The sequence below is a fragment of the Sinohyriopsis cumingii genome, chromosome 6 (genome assembly GCF_028554795.1).
Source record: "Sinohyriopsis cumingii isolate HCF-2022 chromosome 6, ASM2855479v2, whole genome shotgun sequence".
NCBI classification, from domain to species: domain Eukaryota; kingdom Metazoa; phylum Mollusca; class Bivalvia; order Unionida; family Unionidae; genus Sinohyriopsis; species Sinohyriopsis cumingii.
Window position 1 is genome coordinate 149,360,695 of NC_142966.1, and position 14,651 is coordinate 149,375,345.

General features: G+C 34.7%; 1 protein-coding gene across 1 annotated transcript in view; it reads left to right on the plus strand.

Annotated features, from left to right (window-relative positions):
* Positions 1–566: 566 nt before the first annotated feature.
* The window catches only part of LOC149798248 (serine/threonine-protein phosphatase with EF-hands 1-like), an 87,625-nt gene continuing 73,540 nt past the window's right edge, over positions 567–14,651 (plus strand). Inside the window, exon 1 of the mRNA XM_089960560.1 lies at positions 567–736. The gene's annotated coding sequence lies outside the window, so the exon portion shown is untranslated. The remainder of the gene's footprint in view (positions 737–14,651) is intronic.

The following is a 14,651-nucleotide window of genomic DNA, read 5'->3' on the forward strand; positions in this document are numbered from 1 at the left end:
GGGTCAGTGCTAGGACTGGTCGGTCTGGTCTCAGGTAATTGATGCTACTGTCTGCGGCATGATGCCCCAGTGCTAGACTTCACTATAAACTGTCACTCTGCAGACATCGTAGCGACATGACTGAAAAATTGTTAAACCTACGTTAAAAATCCAAATCACACGGATAATATCAATCACTAACAATTTGAATATTATAACTCTAATTGATTTTTGTACCGATAATCTGAAAAATAAAGCAATAACTCAATATACAAAGCACGTTTTGTGGCGGAGTAGCTATTAAATATAATTAGAATGGTATAGTTACGACGTGGCAATGATGTGTACATTTCGAGATGTCATTTTCACCTCTAAAGCGGCAATTATTGGCATGACTTCAGTGCATCTTTCGTTTCCTAAGCAACGCGATGCCGCTGCCATTGATCATGGTGCCTAACGCGACATTCACATGCTTGTGGTATGTATATGATTGTACAGTACATAAATTGGCAGTACTGACTATTTAACAGGCTTAAAATTTAGCTCACATTGTTAAGTAAGGGACGAAAGAGTCATGTGTAGAGAATATTGACTTGTTATCCATTCCCGTTTCATGCAGTCTCAAATTACCGGAGTTTTGACATTATTTGTTCAGATTTAGAATGAGAATATTGTCGATACATTCTCATGGAGATTTAAAAACATCGGTCAATCGTTAATAGCCTCACTTGCATTGGAGGATAGTAGACGCATCAAGGTAAGGAATTTTGACTTATTTTTATTGCTTGAACCGCAAAATGTGACAATGTGTAGAACGTTTTGTAAAAGGTTAATTAACAAAGAAACAAAATTGCCTTTATTTCAATATGTAAACGAAACATCACCCTAACATGTTCGTTCGACCACTGCGGAACTTAAAAGCACACACTCGCTTCGTAAACTACTGGAAATTTAGCCATACTTGGCAAGAATAGAGGTACTCTTTGTCAAGTATAGTTCCAATTTCCGACCAGAATATTGAAACATGTTGCATATCTCTTAATACGTTATTATTTTCCTACTTCTGGGGTTTCGAGGCGACGTATACAGCGTAAGAGATGACTGTCTGTTTCTCCGTCCGTCTTTGGATGCGCAATATATTAGGCTTTTTCCGACCTATTATGCGCGAGCTTCATGGGTGGATATTTCATGTTTGGAAGAAAGAAACCCTAGTAATCTGAGTGGGTGGGGATATCTGATTGGCATGACAAAGTCATTGGAGCCCAAGTAGTATTTTCTAGCTTACATGGGCGCCCGCATATAGGAGCAAGGGGTACACTTGCCCCCCACCCCCTTTACCCCGATTTAATCTCTAAACATAATTTTGGCCTACATCCGTAAGACGTAATGACTGACCTCTATAGGTTTGGTCCCCACCTGACCCACCGGAAAATAATTCCGTGGGCGCACCAACTCGCTTAATAAGTCAACTATTATGCACCCGATTCTCAATAACGTATGAACTATATCTTGATAAACCCAGTCCAATATTGCTTTGAAAGTACAAAGGTCAAATGTCAAAGACTCCTCTAAAAATATGATCACTGATAAATGATGTTTGCTGTCACTGTTTTTCGATCAAATGTCTTGTCGAAAGCACATTTTGTTTGAAGCAGCAAACTAAATCATTTGGAATGAAAGTAAGGTATAAAAAACTCAGATCGTAGTTTTGTTTTATAATAATAAATCAAGTTCCTAGTTTCCATTTCTTATATTTCATAGATACTTCACAAAAGCTGAAGGTAATGATCGCTGAAGCTCAAATTGTTATTCGGTATCCGCAAAATCTGACAATAATCTTGTAGCAACTTGTAATAAAATTTCTTCAATGGGTTGCACGAGGGTAAGAAAAGAACGGCATTAATTTATGGCAAAGTTTTTAAGGTCTAAGTATTTTGTACAGCCATTGTACATTCCGGTGTGTGTGTGGGGGGGGGGGGAGGGAGAGTCATCCACTCTACTGACGTCAACTCGAACATTATACATAACTGAACATGTACGCACATCTTTAATTTCTTGCAATAAAATATTCGAAATAAACAATGGTTTTTTCTTCAGCAGTCTTAGATTTCTTCGTTGTATTAAAATCATCAAAGAGCGTTCGCCACTCCGTAAAAATAATGTTTAACATCAGACCAAATTGGTGGGTTTTATTTACCCCAAATGAACGTACATATATATTACATTTGGTGGGTTCCATTTATCCCAAACGAACGTAAAGATATATTACATTTTGTGTGTTCTATTTACCTCCAAATGTACGTAAAGATAGGTTACATTTGGGACCAACATATCCGTGTTCCTGCGTGAATAGACTTTTAAAAAAGGGGTATAAATGCAGCAAGTTATGTCAGAACTGGTGAATATTTAGCTTATCATAATAGTAAGTGTCACAATACATATATAAAGATACACGTCAGTATTGACTTGGAAAAATACACTGTATATAAAATGTAACGATATGCATATAAAGATAAGTGTAATTATAAACTTATAAAGATACATGTCACATCACACATATGACGATATGTGTCAAAATGCACATAAAGATGTGTCACTGTACACATATAAAGATATGTCACAAGTACACTTATTAAGACATGTGTCACTGTACACTTATTAACATAAGTGTCAATGTACACTTATAAATATACGTGTCGCTTGTCACTTATTAAGAAAAGAGTCACTGTACACTTATAAAGATATGTGTCACTGTATATATAAAGATGTGTGTCACTGTACACTCATAAATATGTTTCACTGTACACTTATGAAAATAAGCTTCACAATGCAAGTATAAAGACAGGTGTCAGTGCACACTTTGGAAAATAAGCGTCATTGTACTCTTTGATTCACAAAATATAGTAGTTCCAATTTTCGAAGACATTTAGCAAAACGGTAATTCCTATACCTGAAACATAATGAAAGTTAATCATCCTTCTGGAAAACATGGAAGTTTGTTGCATGATGAATATCACGTAGTCCAGGTATGACCTGGACTCAATGATTCTTACTCTGAGAAAGCAATTTTAAAAAAAAAGTTGTTTACCAAAACTGTCACTGATTTTGGAACAAGGTCAGGAACTAGATACAATGTTTCTATTTCGGAAATTTTTAATTCGAGTAAACAATGTTACCTTGCAATAGCATGTAATGGAATAAAATAAACAAATAAGCAAACAAACAATTACATTAAATATACATAACACTATCTATCTATCAATAAAACAGTTTGCACCAAAATATTGTGTAAAGTTGCACAGTTTGTGTTTTATTTTGGTAGTCTGATTGAAGCTTATCGAAAAAATTCAAAATCGCTTTCCACTGAGAACTTTCTTTTTTTGTTGTTGTTGTTCTAATCTGTATTTCATAATTCTCACTTTGATCCGCGACCCAACGACACCTTATACTGAGATTATCATGCTGACAAAAAGTATCCAGACGACTTCGTCTATATATGCAAGGCAAAAATATGCTTCATGTGTAAGTTGTCGAAGTAATATAGAAAAAAATCATACGTTCTTTTTGCCATAATTGTTTTTATATATATAAAAAAAGAAAACAAAAAGGAACTGCAATCTAGTCGGGCCACTTCTATGGCACTGTTTGTTTCGTTAATAGCCTAGGTGGTCTGAATGGCAGGTATCAACATTCATTCGAGGTGTGATATGTAAGATTGACCCGGAAGTTGCGAATGGACGGAAAGCTGTATTTTGTTAGTCTGTAAATTAGAGAGACATTAAAACGTTATTTCCAGTTTGATGAAAGTTGCTTTCATGTCTGCGACCAATGATGTAAGACGATAATTGCCAAATGCACCAATGAATGCCCCATTACAAAAGTGCATCATTGATGTCATCCCTATTATCAACCAATACAAAGTCAATATTGTCTTCCTTTGAAAATGGAAATTACGTGTTATTTAGCCATATATATCAAGTAACTTTAATGACAATGATAAAACAACGCTGTTTTATGGGTTTTTTTTTTTTGAAAATAAAAGTGAGCTTTAAAAGCGTTATAACATTTATTTATCCTTATTTACGAGATTTATTTAAAATATTTAAAAATGGCTAATACATATCCGTAAACCAAATGTCCACACTTACACGAGACCGTGTTGCAACAGTATGGTAAAATTAGAAATATCTTATTCACCACAGTTTTGAAACGGTTGAGTCAATGTTTAAGTCAAAGCGGAACGTAGGTTTGACAAACTATGTAAACAGGATTTCACTCCCATTACATTAAAAACTGATCTTCACATTCTACATTTGTATTAAGAGTTAATATGAAAATAACAGCGTGTCTTAATTTTACAACATTTTCACAACTCAAATAGTAAATTCGAAATGGAGATCCTTGCTATTCGTATGTCACGTGTTACTAAACGAACATTGATAATTTACATGGAGTGTCGGATGAATGCCTACTGACTGAGCAGTGGTACTCAACGTCCAGTTCGTGAGAAGGTTCTGGAGGGTCGCCAGGAGTTTTTGTTAAGGTGGCAAAACTTATTGAAACGTCGAAACGGGGTCGTCAGGTTCAGAGAAAATATTTTCCTGGGTCGCGGCCAAAAAAGGTTGGGAACCACCGCACTTGAGTAAGCTCGTCTAGTTCGATCAAGATCGCGCGTGACTCCGAGATATCAACGCCAAGCGAGTCTTGTGAGTGTCTGTACAATGCAACAATGATAGTAGCCGATAGGTGCGACTCATTTGTATTCTGACAGAAAAATATATCATCTGTATCGGCAAATCCATCGTTAATATTGTGTGCGTAGACGATAAATATAAACACATTTGTTATAGACGTTGGAGGTGGTTCAGTGTGTTAACACAGTTTTTTTAAAAGCGTACTGTGTACGTCGGTGTAGAAACCGTTCATTTAATTTTCTTGGAGGTTTTCGGAGGCTTGGCATGAAAAAATCCCGTCTTCAAAAATATTCTTGCCTTGATTTATATAAAACAGAATATATTATATCCATTATATAAGTTGAAAAACTAAATTATCTTGAGGTAACAGAAAAATACCCGGATTCAAATGACAGACAACACCTTCCAAAACTTATATGCTTGGACTCTTGCATTATCAGTATTACATTCGAACGATTTGCAGCTTTTTACGCAGAAGCAAGACTGTGGAGATCATGCGATGTCGTTTAAAAAAACATCAAAAAATTAAAAATGTTTACGTATATGAGAAGAACGCTGTATAGTTAGAAATAAATCAACAACTTGATCAGATTTCGGGTAAGCTTCGTTTTGTACATTATATTAAGTTGTATAGTGTACCTGTCATGCGCTTGGCGTATATCTCTAGAGAGTCTGGTTGAACGAGACTAGAAAGCTGGCATTCTTAAAACATGACAACGGCGGAAAGTTCTCTGCGGTCATCTTATCATTATGAATATATCTACTAATTTAACAATTAACCTTAGGAACATGCATTAGAATTAGCGTGTATGAAGCATGCTCTGATGATCCAAACGCGATTACAACTTAATAGATCCCTATTAGGTCATATATTAAGGAAAAATTAGTGACAATTCCGTGTGTTACGGAGACCACCAATTATTCTTACCGTTTAATTTGCTCACTAAAATGCATCACACATTTGCATACATATGTATGTTTTTGACAAAAGATGGGTTCATCGTCAGAACTGAATACTAGTATTTTGGTTTCCCAAATCATTAGGTTTAAAGGAAACTAAAACAGTTCAAACTTGACATCACCACTGTTCAGTAATAACATTAAGGCTTATTGACGTCGGAATATGATTAAATCAGTACTTTCAGATTCAATCGCGTATTCCTTAATTGGGTCTTCAAATCTTTGAACATCATTTCCGTAAGCTGTTGGATCGCCGGAGATGCCCTACTTATTATCTGGTCAGTAACCTTTTAAAGTCCTCGATTGCATGGCAACTGCCAACTGCCAAAGAAATACTCGTTAAGCCTCACATTAGTCGATTTCGCTGTCGTATCATTTCCACTTGGAAAAACACAAAGGTACAGCGATTTCATAGAGAGCTCGTTAAGAGGATATACATTCTAACTCTCTCAGAGCACAGGGTTTCGCCAAATCATAATTAAATTCAGTAAAGTCATTGGCTTACTCAAGATACAATATGCAGAACAAGTTCTCTTGTATCTATCTAAATGAGCCACGTAAGTTTAGGAAAAACTCTCCAATTCAACATCGTAATGGCAATTCACATTTCCACAAAGAATTAAATTATATATATGTATATTGTTTTTAGATGTTTTAAGTTCTATCTTGGTTAGCACGACAGGCAATATGGTAAATTATGCTACCAACACCTAAAAATATTCCGCATGCGCATTTTGATGTCAGCACTCCTAATGCAGTTCATCAAGCAGATATTTTATTTTTACCACAAGATACTATTAAAATTGGTAGACGTTAATCACGTACATACAAATACGCGTTAACTGTCGTTGATGTTGCAAGTAGATATAAGGAATCAGAGCCGTTATCAACTAAAACAGCAGCTAAAGTTGTATCTGCTTTTGAACGAATTTATCAACGAGGAACCTTACGATAGCCACAGTTACTACAAGCTGATCCTGGCAAGGAGTTTCTTGGTGCAGAATGATCTCTGATTAAAAAAACATAACGTCAAAATTGTACGAGGACATACCGCAATTCATCGCCATCAGGCAATTGTTGAACGATTTAATCGAACACTTGCTGAGCAGTTATTTGGATATCAGTATGCAAAGGAAATAATTCAGAAAGATACAAGATCACGTGAATGGGTTGCAAGATTACCAAGTGTAATAGCTGCATTAAATAATGAAATTACTAGTGCAATTTCTATGAAACCCATTAATGCAATTACAAATAAACATATACCAATAAAACGACATGACTTTTCAAAACAACCAGTGCTAGGTAATGTTACTATAAGCTATTTATATGAACCTGGTGAACCTGAAGGTGGTAAAAAAAGAGCGACTGATCCTATTGGGAGTATTACGACACATACAATTTCTAGCGTGGTAAGATCCATGGGTAGACCTGCAATCTATAGATTAGATTCAACTGCTCTTCAACGTGGATTTGTACGTAAACAGTTACAAGTTATTCCTGAAGACACACAATTACCACCGCATTCACTTTTGTAAATTAGCACCTCGACGTCGGGGGCCCCGAGTGGCCGAGTGGTCTAAAGCGCTCTTCGTTACGGATCACTGCCATCTCACCTCTGTCTGCGGCGGTTCGAGTCTAAGATTCAGCCAATGTGGGCATGTGAGAAAGCCTGCCAGTAGCTTCTCGTGGGTCGGTGGTTCTTTCCGGGGTTTTCCGGGTTCTTCCTCCACCATTTATACTGGCCGCCATGTATAGCCTATCGTGCTGAAAAATGGCGTTAAACCCCACAACAACAACAACAACAACCTCGACGTCGATTACATTCAAGACAGGTCAGCATCACATTTTCGCGTGTATGACCAAGACTACTATTAATTCAATCTACGGTAAATTGTCTTGGATTATTATTTGAATATCGCCACAACATTACTGTGTTACAGCTCGCACAATGATTATTTTGCTGTTGTTCAGTGTCATGATAAATTAAGCATCGAGATCAAAGTCGCGCTTAATTTTTTGTCACACTGTTTACAACAATAATCCTTGGAATCTATTTCATGCCCATTCGTTCATGAGTCCATTTATCTCCCTTTGTGATAAGTGCATGATTTAATGTTTCTTTCTTTCATTTCTCTTGCGACTCTGTGTGTATGTGTTAATACAACCATTGCTGAACAACTGTTAAAGAATAATTTAATCACACGAGTTGTTTTACCGCAACCTGCAGGCCCATTGAGATAAACTGTTTTATGTCTCGCTACAAAATCAGATACCGATGGCGTAGATGACAATTTTAATATTTGATTTTTTTAGTAACAAATATCCTTAATTTCAGCGTCGGCGGATTCAGAATAATTAAGTATATTTTCTTGTTTTATTCTCCATTCACCCCATGATGAATAAGTGCTGATATGCAGTTGTTCTAGCAATTAAGTATTTATTTTTGATATACATGTAAAATTAATCTGTAGCGACTCTGACAGCAAACTCAGAAACTCTACTTATCATCGATAAGAGATTTATCGAAACGTACGCGAGCACTGAAGATCTTAAAGGAGCATACCTTTCTTCGGTAGAGTTAAAAAAATTGTCATAGTAAGTAATTATTAACCATATGTGTGATAATTAAAATCAGTGGAGGAACATAATTTTATAATAGTTCAAATTAGTAGAAGGATATTGATACGTTCTAACTTACCTGCAAAATCAAGGCAGAAAACAGTGGCCACACGCCCGCTTATAATCAATACAGTTCAGTTATTTCTAGGGCTTCCTGTTGTACAGAAAAAGGTGTATTTTTAATCTGACTTAGATAAGGGCAGAAATATATACAATATATGATTATTTTAAGACGATGTGTTCTAGAAAATGGAAAATAAATCCACGCTGTAGTTATTTGTAGGAAATCCACCATAAGTAACTTCATAATAATTTCTGAAACATATATCAGTAAGACTGGAACATAACGCAGTGGTAGCGTGGCTATTTCTCATACTCGAGGGTTGGCGTTCTAGTCCCGTGATTGGCAAACTGTCAAAGGTGCCGATAATCGTGGTTTTTCATTAAAGTGGTGGGCTCCGAAGCCCCGAATGAATTTCATGTACACCTCCTTGCCACGTCAAACAACGTGCGTTGTGCACTCTCCCCGGGGTTAAATATGGTGGGGGTGTGTACATGAAATTGAAAGGCCTAGACAACCCTCTGAATCTCTAAAATTTTGTTTCGTTTAGGGATTTCGCTGGTGTGTGTGTGTGTGTGTGTGTATTACGAATGCAGTTTTGAGCCCTTCAAAAATAAACCGTAGCGTGATGTAAGCTCTCAATCTCACTGAATGGTACCCCACACAAAAACACAAAGAAAAGCCTCGTGGGGTGCCAAGAAGACCATAAGAATGATCTCACAAAAGGATCCTATGGAAAGGCACAAAGGAAGGGACCCCATGAATGATAACCGCTCTTCATGCTATTCTTTATTTTTTTGTTGATAAATAATTGCATTTCATATATATATATATATATATATATATATATATATATATATATATATATATATATATATATATATATATATATATATATATATATATATATATATATATATATATATATATATATATATATATATATATATAACTACGAAAATAGTAATGATATTATTTCTGCAATTAAAAACTTTAAAGATGACGGTAGAAACTTCAGCTTGATCCAGGAAAACTTATTTGTGATTTTGAATCATTGAAAACACAAAAATTCGAAGATCGATATACACTACCAGCAGAATACAGATTTATAAAGCTCATCCAACAGTGTATGTTCCAATCTTTGGCTATGTGTAAATATACAGAAGTTAATAAATTTGTATCTCTCTCACGCGCGATTGAAAAAATTAGATCAGAATTAGCCGACGAATATGAGAAGAAAAAGATAATTAACACGCGTGTGAGGTAATTAAAAATATTTGTCAGATCATGAAAGTGAATGTGACTGTGAAAGTGAAAGTAGTAACAACGACACTGGTGATTGTGAAAGTGAAATTAGTGACAATGAAAGTTATGGCAACTGGGATCAACATCGTGGCTAGATTTATCCTTGACTTTGTCCCCCAAAAAATTATATTCTGTTTTTATGTCATTTGTTTGTTTTTTTTTATTTTCCTTATTTATGTACGATTTACCGAGAAACAGTAAAAAATAAATTCTGTTATAATCTCACGAACGTGAAGATCTATGATCTTACATATAAATTAATATTATGAATTTTTTGTCTTAAATCAAGCAAATTGCCATTTTGGTCAGTAAGTTTAAAATTAATTTGTGTCAATACATTATTTTGACAACGCAGATAAACCGGGTTAATAGGATCTTGTACAATCAAATATCCAGGAGGTACTTGCGATGTAAATGAATACAGAATATATCCTTGCTGAGCCTAATTGGATTTTTCAGGATCAATTTGATAGCTGCCATCAATTACGTAGCATACAAGATTAACTGCGATTGTTGAAGTTATATTAACAATTCTTGGTGAAATATGACGGCCTTCACCATACGCATTATTATTATGTCTGAGAATTACTGGTGGTATAGTGTTTTTTTTCCAAGACTCAACAATTTTAGGAAAGTTTTCATTGATAAGATCGTTGACTAATTTTCTTTTAGTCCATCGATTCTAACTTCTGGTATTACAAATATTAGTAATTCTGCTTCAGTTATTTTATAATGATCGAGAAATATATCTTTGTGAATAATTATGCTATTAATTTGTTGTGGTGATCTACTAACTGCAATATTTGTATTATCAATAATTATTTTATTAACAGATTCAGTGTCTGATAGAACTTGATTTAAATGTTTTATTGTTTCAATGATTTTCTTTCTTAGCTCGTCATTAGGATATTCCAGAATATAATTTTTAAATAACCGTTCTAATTCCGCAGATATAATTGTATGTTCATCTTTCATTTGTTTAGATAATAATTTGAATATATTTTCGTTAACAATATATCTTTTATTTTCCCTATTTTCTATGATTATAAGAGAAGAATATACTAAATTATGATTAGGGTGTAATGGAGATCTTATTTCTTCTCGATATTTTGGATTTGTTATAAAACAAAATTTCATCTGTAAGGAATTCATTTAACTTTGATTCTGGAAGTCTATGATACCTTGGAGGAACCTTAGACCAACTTGACACTGATCGGATTGGTGATTTATAAATATCTACAACGTAATCTGGTGAATTTATTTAAATCGCCGCTGATAAAGTTGGTTCGTGAACAGTGATAGCTATTTTCGACTTAGATCTGCGCTGGAAGTCATTATTGATTTGTTCGATTTGATAATTACCTGTTGGAATTCTGTCAACTTGCCAATCGGGAGTTCCATCATCTTTATTCTTATTTGCAAATGCAAGCGAATTATTTGCTGGCAATCCACCGAATGATTTTGATATGATATTGGCCAGCTGTAATAAACTTGTAATTGTGCTAGCGATATTTATTTCGGTGGAATTGAAGTTGGAAAGTTAACACTAAATTCTGGATTAGTTATGTTTACTGATATCATTCTAGTTTTTGACGGAGTTGTATTAATTACGATATGCTGGAGTAATTCGTTCGGCGTTGACATTATTATTATTATTATTATTATTATTATTATTAATTTCTTCTGTGTCAATTGTAATCATCTGTATAAATTCAAAATCAGATATTTTTCCATCACTAAGACTTGCTGATAATAACGAAGATAATTTGGAGTAAGCTATCGTCGCTGTTTATAATTTTATTATATAATCATGCAATTTTGTGTTTGTGCATGTACATATTTTTTTGCTATGATATTAAGAAGACCAGTAATTGTTGTTGCGGCTGAAACAAAATGTTACAACTGCTGGTGCCATCGCTAGCGATGGTGTTATTGTTGATAATACTACACCGGTTCCAGCGATAAAAGCAGACACTGAATAAACAATTATGGCAACAACAATTACAAGTCTGCGATATTTTTTGCTTTTATTGTATATTCGTCAACTATATTTTTTAGTTTCTTTTGCCATTAACGTGCTTGATTATATCTGTAATGTTGCGCTGCACGTTGCGCCTTGATTGGAATGTTCATTATATTTAATTAGGTGGGAATTTGGCTACTAATTCAAGACACCAATAGCAAATTAAGCCGTGTTTTTTCTTCGGGTAGATATTTCCTTTGTCGTTTTGCTCCAAAAATCAATAACATTAATCTACGAGATCCATCTGACGGAGTCAGGAGTGGATAACGCCGTGAAATTGTGGTAGATATTATAAATGTTGTAACACCAAGTACTGAGAGCCTGTATATACCGGTGACCTCAGCGCGATGTTTGATAGATTTATTAAGTGGTGACCATAATGCTTGTCCAGACGCTACTACTCTATATACTACACTGTCGGTAATTTTTTATATGTCAGAGAGTTAAATATCGATGACTGGTGGATTCTTCCCCCCCCCAATAAAAAATCATTAATGGATCTATTTATGTTTCTACGAAAATTCAAAAATGTGCTCACATGAGTATTATAATCAGATCTAAATTTTGACATTTCGTTATTAACTGAAACTAACAAGTTCATCATTGGAAGTTTTTTTTATCATCGATATATTTCTTCGTTACAACGTCATTGTCTGATTCTGGTTCTCCAAGATCAGTAATTGTATTATTAGACATATTAAGAGAACCGAATTTTTGTATCACCGGATTTTTGTACTCGACCACAAATATTATCTAATATCGTTGACATAATAACACCGGGTTTAATTTTTCCATTATTATCAAACACAGCTATTTTTAATTTTCAGTTACTCCATTAATTTTAACGATAATATATTTCAATGAAAGATTACTTGTTTTTAATTTTCCCTAGTTACCTTGAAATACAACCACTTCGTTTGGATCTACATTTGCAAGGTTTAATAATTCAGATATTTTCATCACTAATCTATTTACTTATATTTTCATGAGTTATTTCGTCGTTTTTGTTTGTTTGTTTAGATGAAGATCTTCCATAACTATCTACCATTATACTTTAAGATCTGTTTAACACGACGCGTCTACTTGTATAATCGTGCACGACTTTATGAGGTGGTAATGTTGATGATGACACAGTATCGAGTACAGAAATTACTGCGCTGCCACATATTGTCGGATCGGTTATTGTTTGTGTTGGTAATGTTGAATACCAGACTGAAGTTTTTATTGTGTTTACGCAATTTACAAAGACTTTTGGTGGAGCAAGTCCATACGAATCAAAATAAATAATTCCATGTGGATCAGTTGCATATGCCGCCCAATGAGTACCAGGACCAGAACAATTATCGAGATTAATAATACCAGTTTCAGTATTTTACGGCTGTTTTTGTAATTGGTCACGCATAAAAACACCTCCAGATTTTAGCAGCATCAAGCAAATCAAAATTTGACATTGGAAAGATTAACGAAGTGTTCCTGGAAGTCTCAGTCCCTTTCCGTATCGATAAGACGTTCCTGGAAGTCTTAGACCTTTCCCTCTTTTTAAAATCCTTTTCCTGTTATTATGGTTTTGTTGCTAATCCACCAGCAGTTCCTGCAGACCAAGCGCAACTGCTTTTTCAACAGCTGGGACTGCAGCGGCTATTAAACATGGCATAGCTGCAAGAAGTGGAAATATTCCACCGATTTTAATCGAGTCTTTAACCGAACCAGCTACAAGATTAAGTCTAACACCGGAATTTGAGTGTTTTCGCTATTGAAGCGTTTGAGTCGGCGTTCTGTCAATGATAATTTATTTTGGCTGCCTAATAGTTGTTAATTTTTAGTGAAATTTTTAATCCACAATTTTTATTTGCTGATGCTTGAATATTTTTTATCTGACCATGATTCAGAGTAAAGCTAACGTGATGATAAGACATTTTTTAAAAATAAGTAATATTTTATTTTCAACTGAAAATGTTTTATATTTTTTATCGGTGACTCAATAACCCACTTTCGCCTTGCCAGTAAAATAACATTGCTTTATCGCTGAATATAACTGCAAATTGCTCTAAAACCAATACCACCAGCGGGAAATACACCTAATCGAGCTCGAAAATGAATATCAACGACAGATTGTTTAAATAATTATATATGCTCCAATGAAAAATTACAGATCGGGTACAGTCTTGTAAAATCGCGCTGTGATATTTGTAAACCAATATCTGTATTTTGATCACGCCCCATAAATATCAATGAACGATGATATACACGTGCTACATGATTTCGGTCAACATTTAACAACATATCTTCAGATGTTTCTTGCTGTTTATTTATCCGTAAAGAAGCTACACTCATTGCAAGTGTATCAAGTATCATATGACAGCTTTCTTGTGAGTTTAGTCGATTAACATGTTGTAAAGCAATACATATACGTCTTCGTGCAGAAACTTTTTGTTGTGATGCAATATGTCATGTAAATAACCCAACAACATTACTTTGAGTACTATCTGTGGTCATTGTCAACCATGATAACAATGATTTTCCTCCTGAATTTATAAAACTAATTAACTTTTCTTCTTCAGCAATTGTTGGAGTCATTACTGACATCCATAGGGAAAATTTTGTTAGTCTTACCATGCACTTATATCCGGCAGCAGAACGCCAGATTCAATCAGTGTCAGTAGCTTTTCTTACAAGTACAACTATATGTTTCGCTCAAAAAATAATTTGTCCTACATTTCTACAAAATCCAAAGATATGAGATAGTGGAATTACACATGAAAAAGTGTCTTCGTCATTTAATATTAGTCGACGTGTAGCAGAGCCTAAGTTTTAATTCGTGTTGATTGATACAATTGATGGTGTAGCAGCATGCTTTGCAACGTTTCCTACATCACTCACAACTTCCCTGACGTGTTCAAGATGATTAGATTTATCTTTAGCAAACATCATTGTGGGCCAGCTGATCTTGTATAATCATCTGAATATCTTGCAAGACGAAGTACTGTTGTAGCAACATCAACGTCTT